The sequence below is a fragment of the Canis lupus genome, chromosome 6 (assembly GCF_003254725.2).
Source record: "Canis lupus dingo isolate Sandy chromosome 6, ASM325472v2, whole genome shotgun sequence".
NCBI classification, from domain to species: Eukaryota; Metazoa; Chordata; class Mammalia; order Carnivora; family Canidae; genus Canis; species Canis lupus.
The window spans coordinates 50,137,319-50,153,188 of NC_064248.1; the positions used below are offsets into that span (position 1 = coordinate 50,137,319).

The window sequence follows — 15,870 nt, forward strand, 5'->3', positions numbered from 1 at the left end:
TGGTTCAGGCACCAGGTTGATTGCCAGATTTCCTGCTCATTATTATGAGTCTTTCCATGATAGTTTTAGGATGATCCTCCAGAGATTAGATTTTAAGTTAAAGTGAGTGTCAGTTCCACAGACTAGGATATAGTTCCAGTTTAAAATGGACATAGGTAGTGGAAGACATTCAGCTTTTATTCAAAGTTCTTTATAATCTTCGGTTGTTAAGGGTTGATACATTTGAGAAACTGGAAAATTGTCATCTCAATCTTTATCAGCTTATTTGTCATGATTTTCTTATACTGTTATGATACCTATACTCTCCTCTGTCTTCCAAAGAATGTCTGAATTTAGGATAAGGTCCAGAGATCCTTGTCAGTGTCATCATGTATTTAATTTATGGGTTATTCAAGGTTAGAATTAAGTACATGCTGAATTTTAGTTGAAATTTTCTACCAAAATATCAAAATGAAAAAATATAAAAGGCATTGGATCGTTGAAAAGGAAATGAAATAATAAAATTAGAGAATGTTTGTTAGATCTGCCAAAGTAGCAAATGAACCAATGCCTGGAAGATCCAAAGCTTTAAAAAGATTTATACTGCAATGTCATCTGGCAACTACAGAGTAGTAAATATGTACCAAAATATTTTAGTTAAAGGAACATACTAGAGTTATTAATGAATCACATCTAAAGTACATCAAAGCTAGAATAAAAAGTAATTTTAGACGTTATAGCCTTTATACTGTGTTTTTAAATGAATGGTTAAAAGATCATTTAATGCTGAGGCAGAATGATCATTTGACAATCTCTCAAGGCCTATTCTGGTATTTTGTTTCTAGAATTCTTACATATTATGTTTATATTTCTTGTAAATTGTATTAGTGACTGTCTCAGCACTAGACATTATATCCATATAATGCTGTGATAAAGATATCTCTATATGAACTAAAAAATGATCTGATTAGCAGAATATTTTAGCAAAAATATTTCACATTTATTGAAGAAGATAACCCTGGTTAGAATTAAAAACAAAACAAAACAGTGCTAGGTATTTAGCAGCAAGTTTGTGTTGAGCACCCACTGCATACACAACAGCACTTTACACATTGGGGAGAATGTAAAGATGTATCACAACTTCTGTTTCTACTATTGGTGGACAAATTGCATATGTGTGAGACACAAATAATCAGTTGTGAAAGATAATTAGTAACACAAGATAATGTATAATGAGTGGCAAGTGAAGGATGCTGCTAATAAGTATAGTAGTAGGAGCAGCAGATGGTTTTTGGTGTCGTGAAGATGATGGAACATTTTCCAGAGGAGGGAAACTGAGAACATTGGGGGGCGTTTTTACTGAGAATGGCTATGCTGATGTACCACAGATTTCCCAACTTAAAGAAACGAGAGAAAACATTTTAAAAATTAAATAAAAATTTTATTTGCTTACAGAACTTACTTGTTTAAATGAGGAGCCACCCAAAGCAGGCGACATGAATTTTGTCCAAATCAAGACCTTGGCTGCTTTGCCCTTTGTAAGGCAAGATGCTGTTGTAGGCTACTGTAACTAGATAGTACGTTGTAAATTACTCTTGGATTTCAAAATTGTCTGGTTGCATTTCTACATAGCTGCTGCATTTTCTCTAGGTGGTGTTGACTCAGTGATTTATATTCTTAATACACATTTCTTTTCTCTCTCTCTTTCTCTCTCTTTCTCTCTCTTTTTCAGGCACTTAACAAAGGCTGACCTCACTGGTTGAGTATTTCTTTGTAGAATTCTTGAACAGTGCTGCCCACACAAATCAAAATTCAGAAGAGTTTACAGAGGAAAGTTAAATATCCAGAATTTTAGGCATGTTCTATACAAATATTTGACTCTATGTAATCTTCACCTCGTATGTCTGATTGGTGTTTACAAAATTATATTAACATTTATTTTCTCCTCATTGCCGTTTATCAAACTGTTACAGATGTCAAGGTTTACGGTTTCCCCAATCAATATTGCCCAAACTGTCTTTTTATCAAGGAACTCTTCCAGGTAACAATGAACAATTTTCCAGGTAGCAAGGTCTTTTGAGATTGTAGATTTAAATCTTTAAGTTTTATTTCAGACTTCAGTAACTGTAATTCGGTTAAATAGTCCCAAGTAATTTCATCCAAATGAGTGGTCTCCAGGAGAGAGAAAGTATGTTTGTAAGCTAGGACTTTGTAAGAAAGTATGGAATAATTCTAAAAGTGCACCTCTGAGATACAAAAAATATACAAATGAGACAAAATAGATATATCTACTTGGAGACAAATACAAGGCAGAAATACTCTTCTAACATGGTGACTATTGGAACATCTATTTAGAGGTATTTTGGGAAGTGAATTGCTAGACTTAAATTCAGGGTGTGCCGGGTGGTGGAGAGAATTATCTACAGAATTCTCTTTCTGACTGATGGAAGACTTTTTGTATATGGAAAGGAATGGGATCTGGAGTTTGACAGACCTGGGCTCAGACCCAGTCTCTGTGCTTTAGGAGCAGATGAGCTTGAACATATTCCTTCATCTCTTGGTGCCTCTGTTTTTCCACCTGTAAAATGAAGGCAACACAACTCATCCATGAAGGAAGTTGTGAGTCTTTTACATCTGTGTAAAGAGCCCAGAATAAAACCCTAAAAATGTCAATACTCCTCTTCTCCCTTCCCCACATGGAGCAGATGCTCAATCTGACAACTTCATGATTAACCACTGTCTACACACTTCAAAAATCCTCAGATAGATTTAAAAATAAAAGAAATCCAGAGGAAAGATTTTCGCAAATCTGCACAGAGAGAAAGCCAAAGAAGTCAGGTGGGAAATGATTTTTAGTTCAAAAAGAAAGCTTGGATGGAAATGAAGGGAACTCAAGGTGGCACTGAAAGAACAGTGGGTTGATTGTTAGAATAATTAGTGGCAAAAGTTAAATGTCAGGTTGTTTCTGGGTCCCCAAATTACCACAATAAACCTGTGTGACCTTGCTTCCTGTGATGGCAGCTGGCTCTGGAGTGCAGTTATCTAAGTGTCCTAGAGACACGGCATGATACCACCTGTGCTACTTAGGATCCAGGGCACGAGGTGGGCTGGTGGGTCCATGAGGCTCATCAAGAGTGATTCTGTCTGGGAGTTAAGAAAGCTCTGGATGTTTTGAGGAGGCTGCCAATATAATCCTGGTTAGAGTGGAGTTTTGATATAAAATCTCTAAATGTATTTCCTCACCTGCTATCCCCTTCTTGGAAGTTTTGCTGTCAGGCATTTGTTTCTTTGGGTGAAGGTATTCTCATTTTCAAATGGTCTCTTTTGAAATGGGAGAATCTGCAAGAGGTTTTAATGCAATGAATTTTTGTCCTATTCCTTCACTTAGTCCCAGTAGGTGGTGGGGAATCAACTGGAACCTGAGCTTTGCTCCTTCCAGGACTGAGGCGTGCTGGATTGGTCTGGTGAGATGCCCGGGCAGTTCAGAGAACTGTTTATACAAGCTGAGCTTGTCTGGGTGGAAACTTCATCCTAAAAGCAGAAAGAGCCAGACCCCACGCTTGGCTGACTCATAAAGTCTTAGACATTGAAGAGGAAAAATGATTTTGAACATGAAAGTGTAGTGTTGGTCTTTTGACAGGGAAAGAGCATAAGTAAAAATAGAAACATCTCTTTCACTAAAAATGTAAATGGTGAAGTTTGAGAAATACCTGTGAGGATCCCCACCTTTAGAATTAACCCAAGTAGGAGAGAAGCGTTGTCCTCATCACTCCATAGATCACTTCGGAGGCTCTGGTTGTGAGTGGATCAGTGGCCTTGGCCTTAGGACATTCACAGACTTTGTCTAGGGGTAGAAATTCTATGTTAAGAGTTGGGGGAACCTGTGAGGTCTGTTCAGGCTGCAGGTGGAAAATGTATGTATATGATCAGACTTGGTATCATATACATAAGAAAAAAGAAAGCAAAGGCATAGATTTTAAAATTTGATTATATTTCTATACCCTGAGTGGTGGGGAGATGATTTGGTGAAACAGTATTTAAGAGTTAAAGCAGGGACGCCTGGGTGGCTTGGCAGTTGAGCATCTGCCTTCATCTCAGGGCGTGATCTCGGGTCTGGGGATCAAGTGCCATATCGGGCTCCCCGCAAGGAGCCTGCTTCTCCCTCTGTCTAGGTCTCTGCCTCTCTCTCTGTGTGTCTTACATGAATAAATAAATAAAATCTTTAAAAAAAAAAAGTTAAAACAGCTAGGGAAAGCGCACCCTCATTCTGTATAGATTAATTTTGGTCAAAGAATGACTTATTAATGAAAAAAATAGCTCATTAAAGTTGCAGAGAAAATCCTGATGGGAAAAATCTATTTAGGAACCTCTGTCAAAATCTTGTCAGAAAATCTTACCAAAAAGAAAACTAAATAAATAAAAGCATTTAGTGGATTCATGTACCTTGAGAGTGATATCTTTGCTCTAAGAGTTATTTGATTCAATTATATAATGAATGCAAATTTATTCCCTTTTAATTAGACTCTTTTAATTTTTGAAAATGAAGTCAGGTTTATACAAACGCCAAAGGCTTGGCGTTCTGTAAAGCTTATATTCTCATCATTGGCACTATCTGGTGGTGGTAATTTGAAGGGTGAGGTAAAATTCCTGGCTGGGATTTATGAAGTCAAAACAAGAATTACTTCAAACTGCTCAAGTGCTCAAATGATGTGACAAGGGTAGAAGAAAAATGGTAAGTTGCGTTAGTCATCAAGGTGTTAGTATTACTGAAAAAAGCTGAGAACAGGAGCCTAGGAGTCGGATCTGATGGGAAAGAGAAAGAAGGTAGCTAGAAGAAGTAGGAAGGACAGAGTGGGAATGGAGACTAGATGTGTGTGTTTGGGAACTTTGGGCAGAATGGGATAAGGCGGCTGGGAAGAGTGCTCCTGGGGGCAGGGAACCAGGGAGAGGAAGGTCACAGTGGTGGCACCTCCTTGGATACCCAGCTTGGACACACCCCTTAGAGACATACTCATGGTTTCCTAGGAAATTCATGTGGCAACTCTTTAAATAATGTCTTAAAAGTTAGTGTCCTACTTCTTAGAAACTCAAGCGCTTTACCAAACATTGCATGTAGCATTCAATTACAATGATTACATTTCCAAGAAACCAGGGCTGATTTCAAGAGTTTTGAAAATTGGTGACTTTAGTGATTCTCTCTCTCTTCCTCAATTCAATGCAACAAACATTAGTGAGCATTATTATGTGCCAGGCACCACGCTGTACCCTGCGCATAAGAAGATAATAAATCATTGCTTGAAGACAGATTTAGATGGATAGATGTGTGGGCAGGGCTTGGGTGGAGATAGATGATGGTATGGGGCTTCGTTGAAGAGAAAATATAAGTCAGATGAAGGAGAAAGAACATTTCAGACAGAATCATTGGATTCTTCAGGAAATGGTGATTTGATGGGATTTAGATACAGGGCATGGAAAGGACTCTAGCGAGAAAGTCAGTAAAATTTTGGCTATTATTTACTGAATATTTTCTTGTAGGTAATACTTGGTTAATGTCAGATTGCAATGCCTTAAATGTTATGCTAAAGATTTATCCTTTATTATTAGAGCAAGAAAAGAGCGATCCCCTGTGATAGAACTGTGAAGGAGGTCACAGGCTGTAGCCGTGTAATCATGGCTATGATCACTGAGTATTTTGCGTCAGGCATTGGGTTAACTACGTTAAACATGATCTCATTTATTAGGTCAGAGTTTATTATAGGATGAGATGTGGTAAGGGACTTGATTAGATTTTAGCGATGGGGAGAGAAAGGGGCAACAATTTATACGCTATGGGGAAAGCATTTTGGAACCTTTATTAAAGCACCTACTCTTTGCTGGGCTCTGGGATAGGTGCCAGAAGCCAGGTGTACGTGATGAGAGCTTACTACGTGCCAGTGCTGTGCAGGAGGGTGTCTTATTATTATCCTTATTATAGATGAGAAAATAAAAACACAGGAGAAATCAAATAACTTGTCCAAGGCAAGAAAGCTACCACGTGGGGTCTGATTCCCACTGTCTGGCTCCAGAGGTTTCATCCTTTAACTCGCCACATTATGCCCCACAGGTAGATAAGACTTCTGACCTCAAACATGTCATTGTTTAGGTGGGTAGAAGAACACAGAAGCAAATAACTAAAAAGCTCCAAGAGTATATAATTTTAGTACATAAAGTGCCATGTGTTATTTCCAGTTTGAGGCTATTCTGAATAAAACTGCAATAAATATTCATCCACAGGTTTTTATGCGCACATAAGTCTGCTTCTCTGGGTTAGATGCCTGAGTGCAATTGCTGTCGGATTGCATGGTAGCTATGCTTAGTTTCTGAAGAAACTGGTAAAATGTTTTCTAGAGTAGTTGTATCATTTTATATTCTAAGTAGCAAAGTGTGAACGAGCCAGCTTCCCTGTATCCTTGTTGCCTTTTGGTATTGTCACTATTTTTTTGTTTTAGTCATTCTGATAGGTGTGTGGTGATAAGTCATTGTCGTTTTAGTTTGCATTTCTCTAAAGGCTAGTGGTGTCCAACTTTTTGCATGTATTTATTTGTCATCTGTAGATCTTCTTTGGTGAAATGACTTTTCATCTTTTGCTTACTTCCTAATTGGATTTTCTTTCTGTTGAGTTTTGAGAATCCTGTATATATTCTGCTGACTAGATACCTGTCCTCTGTTGGATATGTGGTTTGCAAATATTTTCTTTTTTTTTTTTTTTGACTTTTTTGTAGTTTATTTATTCTTTTGATTCTATTTCTTGGGAGCACTGGTAATTTTTTTAAAATTTTATTTATTTATGATAGTCAGAGAGAGAGAGAGAGAGAGAGAGAGAGAGAGAGAGAGAGAGAGAGGCAGAGACATAGGCCGAGGGAGAAGCAGGCTCCATGCACCGGGAGCCTGATGTGGGATTCGATTCCGGGTCTCCAGGATCGCGCCCTGGGCCAAAGGCAGGCGCCAAACCGCTGCGCCACCCAGGGATCCCAGCACTGGTAATTTTTAATCAAATGTCAGACACTATAAATATTGTAGAAGTTTGGGTGATATTGTCTTTTTTTTTAATTTATTTTTTATTGGTGTTCAATTTACTAACATACAGAATAACCCCCAGTGCCCGTCACCCATTCACTCCCACCCCCCGCCCTCCTCCCCTTCTACCACCCCTAGTTCGTTTCCCAGAGTTAGCAGTCTTTACGTTCTGTCTCCTTTTCTGATATTTCCCACACATTTCTTCTCCCTTCCCTTATATTCCCTTTCACTATTATTTATATTCCCCAAATGAATGAGAACATACAATGTTTGTCCTTCTCCGACTGACTTACTTCACTCAGCATAATATTTTTTCTTTAGTCCATAGCTTACCTTAACAAAGTTCCACAAAACAAAAAGTTTAATTTTGATAAGGTCCAAATTACCAATTTTTTTGTTTGATACCATGCCTAAGAACTGTGTCCAGTCCTTGGTTCTGAAGAATTTCTCATATGTGCTCTTTTAAAAGTTTTATAGTTTTATGTGTTTCATTTAAGTCCATGATCTATTTTGTGCTAATTTTTGTATAAGGTAAGGCTTAGGTCAAGTTTCTTTTTTTTCTTTTCTTTCTTTTCTTCTTTTATCTTTTCTTTCACCTATGGATGTCCACTTGCTTTGGCATAATTTATTGAAAAGACAATCTTTCCTCCATGGAATTGTTTTTCTATTTTTGTCAAAAATCAGTTGGGCATAATTGTGTACATCTGTTTTTTGGTTCTCTATTATGTTTCATTGATCTGTGTGCTTATCCCTCCAACATTACCACACAGTCTTGATTACTACAGTTATGTTATAAGTCTTCAATTCAGGTAGACTGATTACTCCCACCTTATTATTTATTTAAAGATTTATTTATTTGATGAGAGAGAGAGAGAGAGAGAATGTACAAGTGAGGGGAGGGGCAGAGGGAGAGGGAAAGAAGCCAACTCCCTGCTGAGCATGGAGCCAGACCTACTGGGGGCTCCATCCATGACACTGAGATCATGATCTGGGCTGAAACCAAGAGTTGGGTGCTCTACTGACTGAGCCAAACCTATTTTTTAGAAGTTGTAAACTATTCTAGTTTCTTTGTCTTTCCATATAAATCTTGGAGAAGTTTTGTCTATATCTATAAGAAGTCTTACTTAAGTTTGATAAGAATTGTGTTAAATCTTGTATATCAATTTGAGGAGAAGTAACACCATTTTATGTTGGTGTTCCAATCTGTGAATATGTTATTTCTCTTAATTTATTAGATCTTATTTGATTTCTTTCATAAGTGTTTTATACTTTTCAACATGTAAGTCTTGTCCTTGTTCTGTTAGATTTACATCTGGTGTTTTATTTTCTTGAGCAGTTGTAAACGGTGCTGCCTTTTCAATTTCAGCATTTATATGTTCATTGATAGGATATAGAAATATAATTGATTTTTGTATATTTATGTCCTGTGACCTTGCTGAGCTCATTTATCAGTATTAGGAAGTACTAGAGGTTTTTTTGTAGATTCCTTAGGACTTTCTACATAGACAATCATGTCATCTGAAAATAGAAGCAGTTTCATTTTTTCCTTTCCAATCTCGATGCCTTTCCCCCTCCTTTTTTCCTTATTGTACTGACTAGAACTTCCAGAATTACAGTGGTGAGAGGGGTGTCATTGCCTTGTTCTTGATCTAGGTGGTGGTGGTAATGGAGGTGTGTGCATTCAGTCTTTCATCATTATCTGTAGTTTTTGGTAGATTTTAAAAATCAAACTGAGGAAGTTCCACTCTATTCCTAGTTTTCTGAGGGTTTTTAAAAATCATGAATGAATAGTGATTTTTTATCAAATGCTTTTTCTGCATCAATTGATATGATCAAATGTTTTCTTTGGCTTGTTAACATGATGGGTTACATTAATTGATTTTAAAATATCAAACCAGCCTTTCATCCTCAGAATGAACCTCACTTGGTCATGATTCTTTTTGTATTTTATTGAATTCTATTGAGTAATATTTTATTAAGGATTTGTGTATCTATGCTCATAAGAATGTTGGTCTGTAGTTTTATTTTTTCTAATGTCTTTGTCAGATAATGTTAACTTCACAAAAATATTAGCTTTTCCTTATTCTATATTTCAGAAGAGATTGTGCAGAACTAGTGTTTGTTTTTTAAAGTTTGGTAGAATTCTTTAGGGAAACCACCTCCACCTTGACATTTCTTTTTTTGATAGTTTTAAGTTGGTGAATTCAATTTCTTCAATAATTATAGGTATATTCAAAATTATCTTTTCACATACTTTAATTGTGGTAGCTTGAGGAATTGGCTCATTTTATCTACTTTGTCACATTTATATATGTAGGATTATTCAGTTTCCCCCCATTTGCCTTGTGGTGTCTGCAGGATCTGTAGTAAAGTCCTGTATCATTACTGTTATTAGTGATGTATGTCTTTTCTCTTTGCACTTTGTTAGTGAGGCTTGCTAGATGAAGCTTGTCAATTTTATTGATCTTTGGAAAAACAACTCTTTGCTTCATTGATTTCCCCCTGTTTTTCTGTTTTTAATTTCAATGATTTCTGCTCTTATCTTTCCTATTTCATTCTGTCTGCTTACTTTTGGGTTCAGTTTGCTCTTTTTTTTTCTAGGTTTTTGAAGTGGGAGATTAGATTATTGATGTCACACTTTTTTTCTTTTCGAATATATGCATTTTATACTGTAAAGTTTCCACTTAATCCTCTTTTATCTGTGGCCCACAGATTTTGATATGTTGTATTTCTGTTTTCATTTAGTTCAATGAAATTTTCTTGCAGTTCAGGACTTCGTCTTTTGTCTATGAATTGTGTTGTTTCTGAGTTTGTATATTTTCCTGTTGTGTTTCTCTTATTGGTTTCTAATTTGATGTAGTTGGAGAATACACCCTGGATGATTTCAATTTTTAAAAATTTGTTGAGATTTTTTTGACACTTCTGATACCAAATAGGTGGGTTCCCTGTACTACAACCCCCCAACACCACCAATTTTCCACCTTTCTAGACATCAGCTGGGTATCCTATAATTTAATCCAGTTCTGACAGTAACTAGTCAGAGTTAGTGTCAGACTCCACAGGCTGAAGGGCTCAGTCCCACAAGAGTGTCCTTGCTTCGGACATTAGTTGTAAGTAATGGGTACCCAGGGTACCCATAGTTTGATTCAACTTGGCTACAAAGTTGAGGTTTGCCACAAACCTCCCTCAGGTTTGATATTTTGCTGAAACAGCTAGAAAATTCAAGGAAACATTTATTTACACTTTCTAGTTTATTATATACAAATCAATAGCCAAATGAAGAGGAATAAGGAGCAAGGTCCAGAAAAGTCCTGAGCACAGATTCTTCTGTCTCTATAAGTTGATGTGTACCACCCTTTTGGCATGTAGATGTTTTCACCAACCTGGAAACTCCCTGTACCCTGCAGTATAGGAATTTTTGTGGAAATTGCATCATGTGGGCATGATTAATTACTAACTCAATCTCCAGACCTTCTTCCCTCTTTAGAGAATGGGGGTGGGGCTGCAAGCTCCAAGCTGTCTTTTTTTTCCCTAAAGATTTATTTTTTATTTGAGAGAGCACATGTGAGAAAACATGGGGAGGGGCAGAGGGAGAGGAAAAGGGACTAAATCTCAAGAAGACTCCCTGCTGACCAAGGAGTCCAATGCAGGACTCAGTCTCATGACCTTGAGATCATGACCTGAGCTGAAATGAAGAGTCAGACACTTAACCAACTGAGCCACCCAAGCACCCCAGAAATTTCCAAACTCTTAATCATGACTTGGTCTTTCTGATGATCAGCCCCCATCCTATCCAGGAGCCCACTAAAAGTTATCTCATTTGAACAAAAGAAATGAAGGGGAAATCAAGACATTCTCAGATGAAGGAAAACTAAGAGAATTATCTGTCATTAATAGACACTCTAAAAGAATGGCATTACCATTATTTTTTTATTACCCAGGAAATTCTAAAGGACTTAGGACTTAGGAGCCCCATGTCAGAACTGGAGTAAAAACTCAAATATTAGAAAAAAAATGATGCTCCTAACATCTGTATCACTTAGGAAATTGCAAGAATTTTAGGGGCTTTGTGTCAGGAACCAGGGGCAGAGACTAAATATATATTTCCTCTAATGTCACACTTACCTATATGATGTTATTTGAAGTAAATATGCTGATAATGAGGTTTATAGACTTGAGATAAGAAGGAAAAAAGAAAATGACAATGGTTTGAATTAATCACCATAGTATATATTAAAAAGAGACAAAATAAAAGAAAGCTGGGGACCCCCTTTGGTTCAGAATCATAAATTTTTGGTTGCAAAAATCTACAGAGTTTTTTCCATTTTATGCTCCCTCACACCCACCTCACCCCACCTCCATTTTCTTACTTTCAGAGAGGCAAGAACAGACTCAGGTTCACATAATCATGAGTGGTGAAAGTTGACTAAAATTTAGATCTGTCTCTAACGTCTATGCTAAAGTCTATGTAGATTAAGGAACTGCAAGGTTGGTGTTTGATATGTGTCTCCCTAGAGGCCAACTTAGGCAGAATTTAGGAGGAAAAGGATGCTATGGTTGTAGATGTGAACATTAGGGGAGATAGAGAAAAAGAAATGAAATCAGAGGATATTTTTACTAACCTGTATTGCCATTTGCTGATTTTTCTGTGCCAAGGATTTATTTCCTTTCTAATGAAAATGCTACTTACATCGTAGGATTTTTGTAAGGATAATGTAGCATAATAACTGTAAGGCATTTAGGGTAGTGTACACTCATAAATGTTCACATTTAATATTATTTAATATCTTCGAACAGGATTGCTAAATAAAAGGAAGCCAAATTAGAATCATAGTAAATGAGTATTTTCCAATAAGTGGAACTCCTTAAAGTGAAACTGGAAACAACATATTTGCATTCACTTTTGTATGCATTAAACCTCTGGAAGAATACTGTATTTTTTTTTTAAAATTTTTATTATTCATGATAGTCACACAGAGAGAGAGAGAGAGAGAGGCAGAGACATAGGCAGAGGGAGAAGCAGGCTCCATGCACCGGGAGCCTGACGTGGGATTCGATCCCGGGTTTCCAGGATCGCGCCCTGGGTCAGAGGCAGGCGCTAAACCGCTGCGCCACCCAGGGATCCCCCTCTGGAAGAATAAATGGGATGTTTATAATGATAGTTCTTTGTTTCAGGGTGGGGAAGAGTGGTGCTGCTGATATGGTTGTAGAACTAGGCGGGTGGGTTGGAGGGAGGCTTTGTAGTATTATTATTTTATAATTTAAAATATCTGATCCCTGTGAATATATTAATTGTCCACTTTCTTTAAAGGAAAAAAAGTAGAATTGGCAATCTCAAGAATTTACCCATTCCTTTCTCCAGAAGTGTTTGGCTTGAGGGTTAACCAGGAAAGTGTAGAGAGAGATATTCCTTCCATGAGTGGGAGGCAGAATTTGATGGCCTGTATTGTCCTTGTGGGGTGATTCCTAAAATGGAAGTAGATTCTCTATTCTCTAGCCTTTATTCAAGAAATATACCCTAAGTACATGCTGTAGTGAGTCTGCTTATCTAGTGAAATCTGAGAAATACTGCTGCTAATTGCATGCTTTGTCTATCTTTCATGTTGACTATATCACCTTTGTCAACTAAGAAGGCTTTGCATTAGAGGAGAGATTCTGCTACACCTAAAATCACAAAACTAACACTGAAAACATGTCCTACCAATGTCTAAATGCCGGTATAATCCCTTGATTGATGGGAGCAGAGTGACCTATTGACCCACATTGACATTATCCAAGGGCCAGGGGTATCAGTCAGTTATTTCATAAAGGAGACAGAGTGCCCAATATCCTTGTTCATCTAATAGTTCCATGCTTATGTGTAGAAAGAATCTGAACTGGGCTGCTTATCTTCCTTAGCTTGACTTTAGTTCCGACTCACGAACCCTGTTTTGGATTCTAGTTCTAGTGCTGTTGACCTCTTGTCTGCTGGCCCTGACATGAACTATGCTCTGTGGCTAGGTTTAATATTTGCTTTGTCTCTGTTCAGAATTATATTTTCTTTCTTCTTTAATCTCTGACAGGCCTTTAATATTTTTTTTCAACTTTCCAAAGAGAACACTTTTTGAAATCACTGTTATCATGGAGTTGCCTCTCTAATTATTTTGGCATTAAATTTCATTCATTTTCTGTACAACAATAGCATTATCCCATGATATAAAGGGACCTCTTATTATTGTCATCTGGTCAACCTAGTATTTTTGTGGAATCTTGTGACTTTTTACAATTTGTTGGAATTGTAAGGAAATTTTATTTGTGTGCTATTTTGTTGAGCATAATTCATCAAGCTTGAGAAAATAAAGCACAAATATGCAGAAGGACTGTGGATTTTCCTTCCTTGAATCAATTTTCCTTTCAGTTAAATCTGGAAAATGAACATTACTAAGATAATACTGGGAAAAAATTTTACCAATATTGATGTCATCTGACTAGTGAGTGGGTAGTGAATGACTCACCTTTTAGAAGTAAATGAACCCTTTCTAGGTAACTTCGGCAACAATCAGTATGTCATAGATAATCGCTCATAAATGAGTTAAGCAATTTATGATCAGATTTCCCCCAACTTCAAAAGCAAGCACTGCTAGATAATAGTCTGATCAAGCTCATTTCATGCAATATCAAATAGAATCCAACTCAGTCTTCGGTCAATTGGCTTTCATAGGAGACATCTTTCTATAATGCCTCAGAATTGCAAAATTTTTATCGGCAAACTTTAAGAGAGAAGTCTTGTGAAATTAGAACACATTTTATTTATTTTTATTTTTTTGAACACATTTTAATATTAAAATTCTGCTTTTACAACTACAATTTTCCCCAAGGGCTGACTTTTTCTTTCTAATTGATTACTTAGTGCTACATCACTAGGCAAAAATTCACCAGAGTTCAGTTACCTCTTGGTCACATTTAGTTTGATAAGAATATTTAACTGAGGACTGTACCAAATATTTGCTGTGTCTGTTCCTTGAAATGTAATTTATGTTTGAAAGTTGACCTAAAGTAATTGTAGGATACTTTTTGCTTTGGATTTTTATAGACTAGTAAGCATCACATTTGTAAGCACTAAAACAAAAACTATATAAAAAACAAATATATTCAAACCTTTTTTTTTATCACTAAAAAGGTAAAACATTAACATAGCCATACCTCAGTACCCATTTATCTCCGTTATCTCCGTTAAAATAAGTTAGGAGAATAACTTATTATTCACAGTTGGCTTCTGATTTTAGGCAAATGACAGTTAGGCTAGTTATAAAATTCTTGTACCGTGACTGACAATTCTATCATTTTATTTTAGCATTTGTTACAAAAGATACTGCTGTAGCTAGCTGACCTTAACTGTTTTGAAAGACACTTGTTCAGAAACTTTGTAATTCCTTCTTTTTGCCCCATTAGCTCTCTCTTCTTTTGGGATTTCAGTTATAAGTAGTTAGAAGTAGAAGTAGTCACTATATCTCCTATATCTCTTTCCCACTTTTCTGTATTTTCTCTACTTTTATCTCTCCATGCTTCATTTTGGTGATTTTTATTCAAATTTTGCTTTTAGTTTACTAAATCTGTCCTCAGCTATGGATAACTTAATTTTAGAGTCATCCATTGAGTTTCTAATATCAGTTGTATTTTTCATGTCCAGAATTTCCATTTGGTTTTATTTTATAGTTTCTATAATTCTGTCAAAATTCTTCATGTTTTTGGTCTTTTTGGATATGTTAATAAAGGCTTAAAGTCTGTGTATAAAATTTTCATCATCTGGATCCCCTGAATATGTCTTTTCTTATTTCTTTTGGTTTTTAGTTATATTGTCTTGTTACTTTATGATGAACAACATATAATGAAAATTATAAAATTAATTTGAAGCATATGATAGTGCTATCCCAAGCCTTATTAATTGTGTTTTATTTTGTTTTGTTTTGTTTTTTTGGCAAGAGCCTAGAAGCATTAGCCATTCCAGATCAAGTCATTCTAATTATAGAAATTAATATGATATGAAGTCGTGTTTCAGTCCCTGCAAAGGTTAAACTATTTCTGGTTTATCCTTCTTCCTAGACTCAGCCCTTTGGGATTATAACCCAAAGTATAGAGTATTTCACCAGAGAAACTTTGTTTTAGCCTATAAATTTTCCAGAATTTCTGCTCAGCATCTCAGCTTCTTTCCTAAAAGAGGAAGAAGTCTCCAGAAAAAAAAGTGGCCTTGAATACAAGGCTTATTTCTTTGGGTTCCTTTCTCTCCCATGATCAGTTTAGATTATAGACAATGTTGATGAACTAAAAATAAAATCATGTCTCCCTAAGCCTTAGTTATATCATTTCCCTATTCCACCTTCTCAAGAGCTTACTTTTCAGAAACATGATGAAACTTTAAAAAACCATTCTGGCTTTATGTCATTCTTTGACCTCATAATTACATTGCCTTGACAGATGTACAAGAGTTATATAATCTATACAAGTTCTCTTTCTTGATCTTACTGACATTTATCAGAATAAATATTTGAAGGAATTTTCTGGTAAGGGATTTAGGAAGATTTAAAAAAATTTTGAGAGAGAAGAAAGTTTAGTTTTATTGAATTTTATTTATTCAATCTACATAATTGGTGGAATTAAATTAATAGTTTGATCATTAATTTACCCTGTTTTGGATGAACTGATGTAGGTCACAGTAGTGGTAAACATTTAACTTCTTGACATGAAGAAAAATAACAAAGTACTAAAAAAGAGGCTAGATATATATTCAGAGGTTCTGGATTTAAGCTCTTGCTTGGTTACTCATTATTTATGTGGCCTTGGGAAAGACATTTACTC

The 15,870-nt window shown here is 36.2% G+C and overlaps 1 long non-coding RNA gene across 1 annotated transcript in view; it reads left to right on the forward strand.

Moving 5' to 3' along the window:
* The window catches only part of LOC112640790 (uncharacterized), a 115,904-nt gene that overhangs the window by 74,124 nt on the left and 25,910 nt on the right, over window positions 1-15,870 (forward strand). The window lies entirely within an intron of this gene.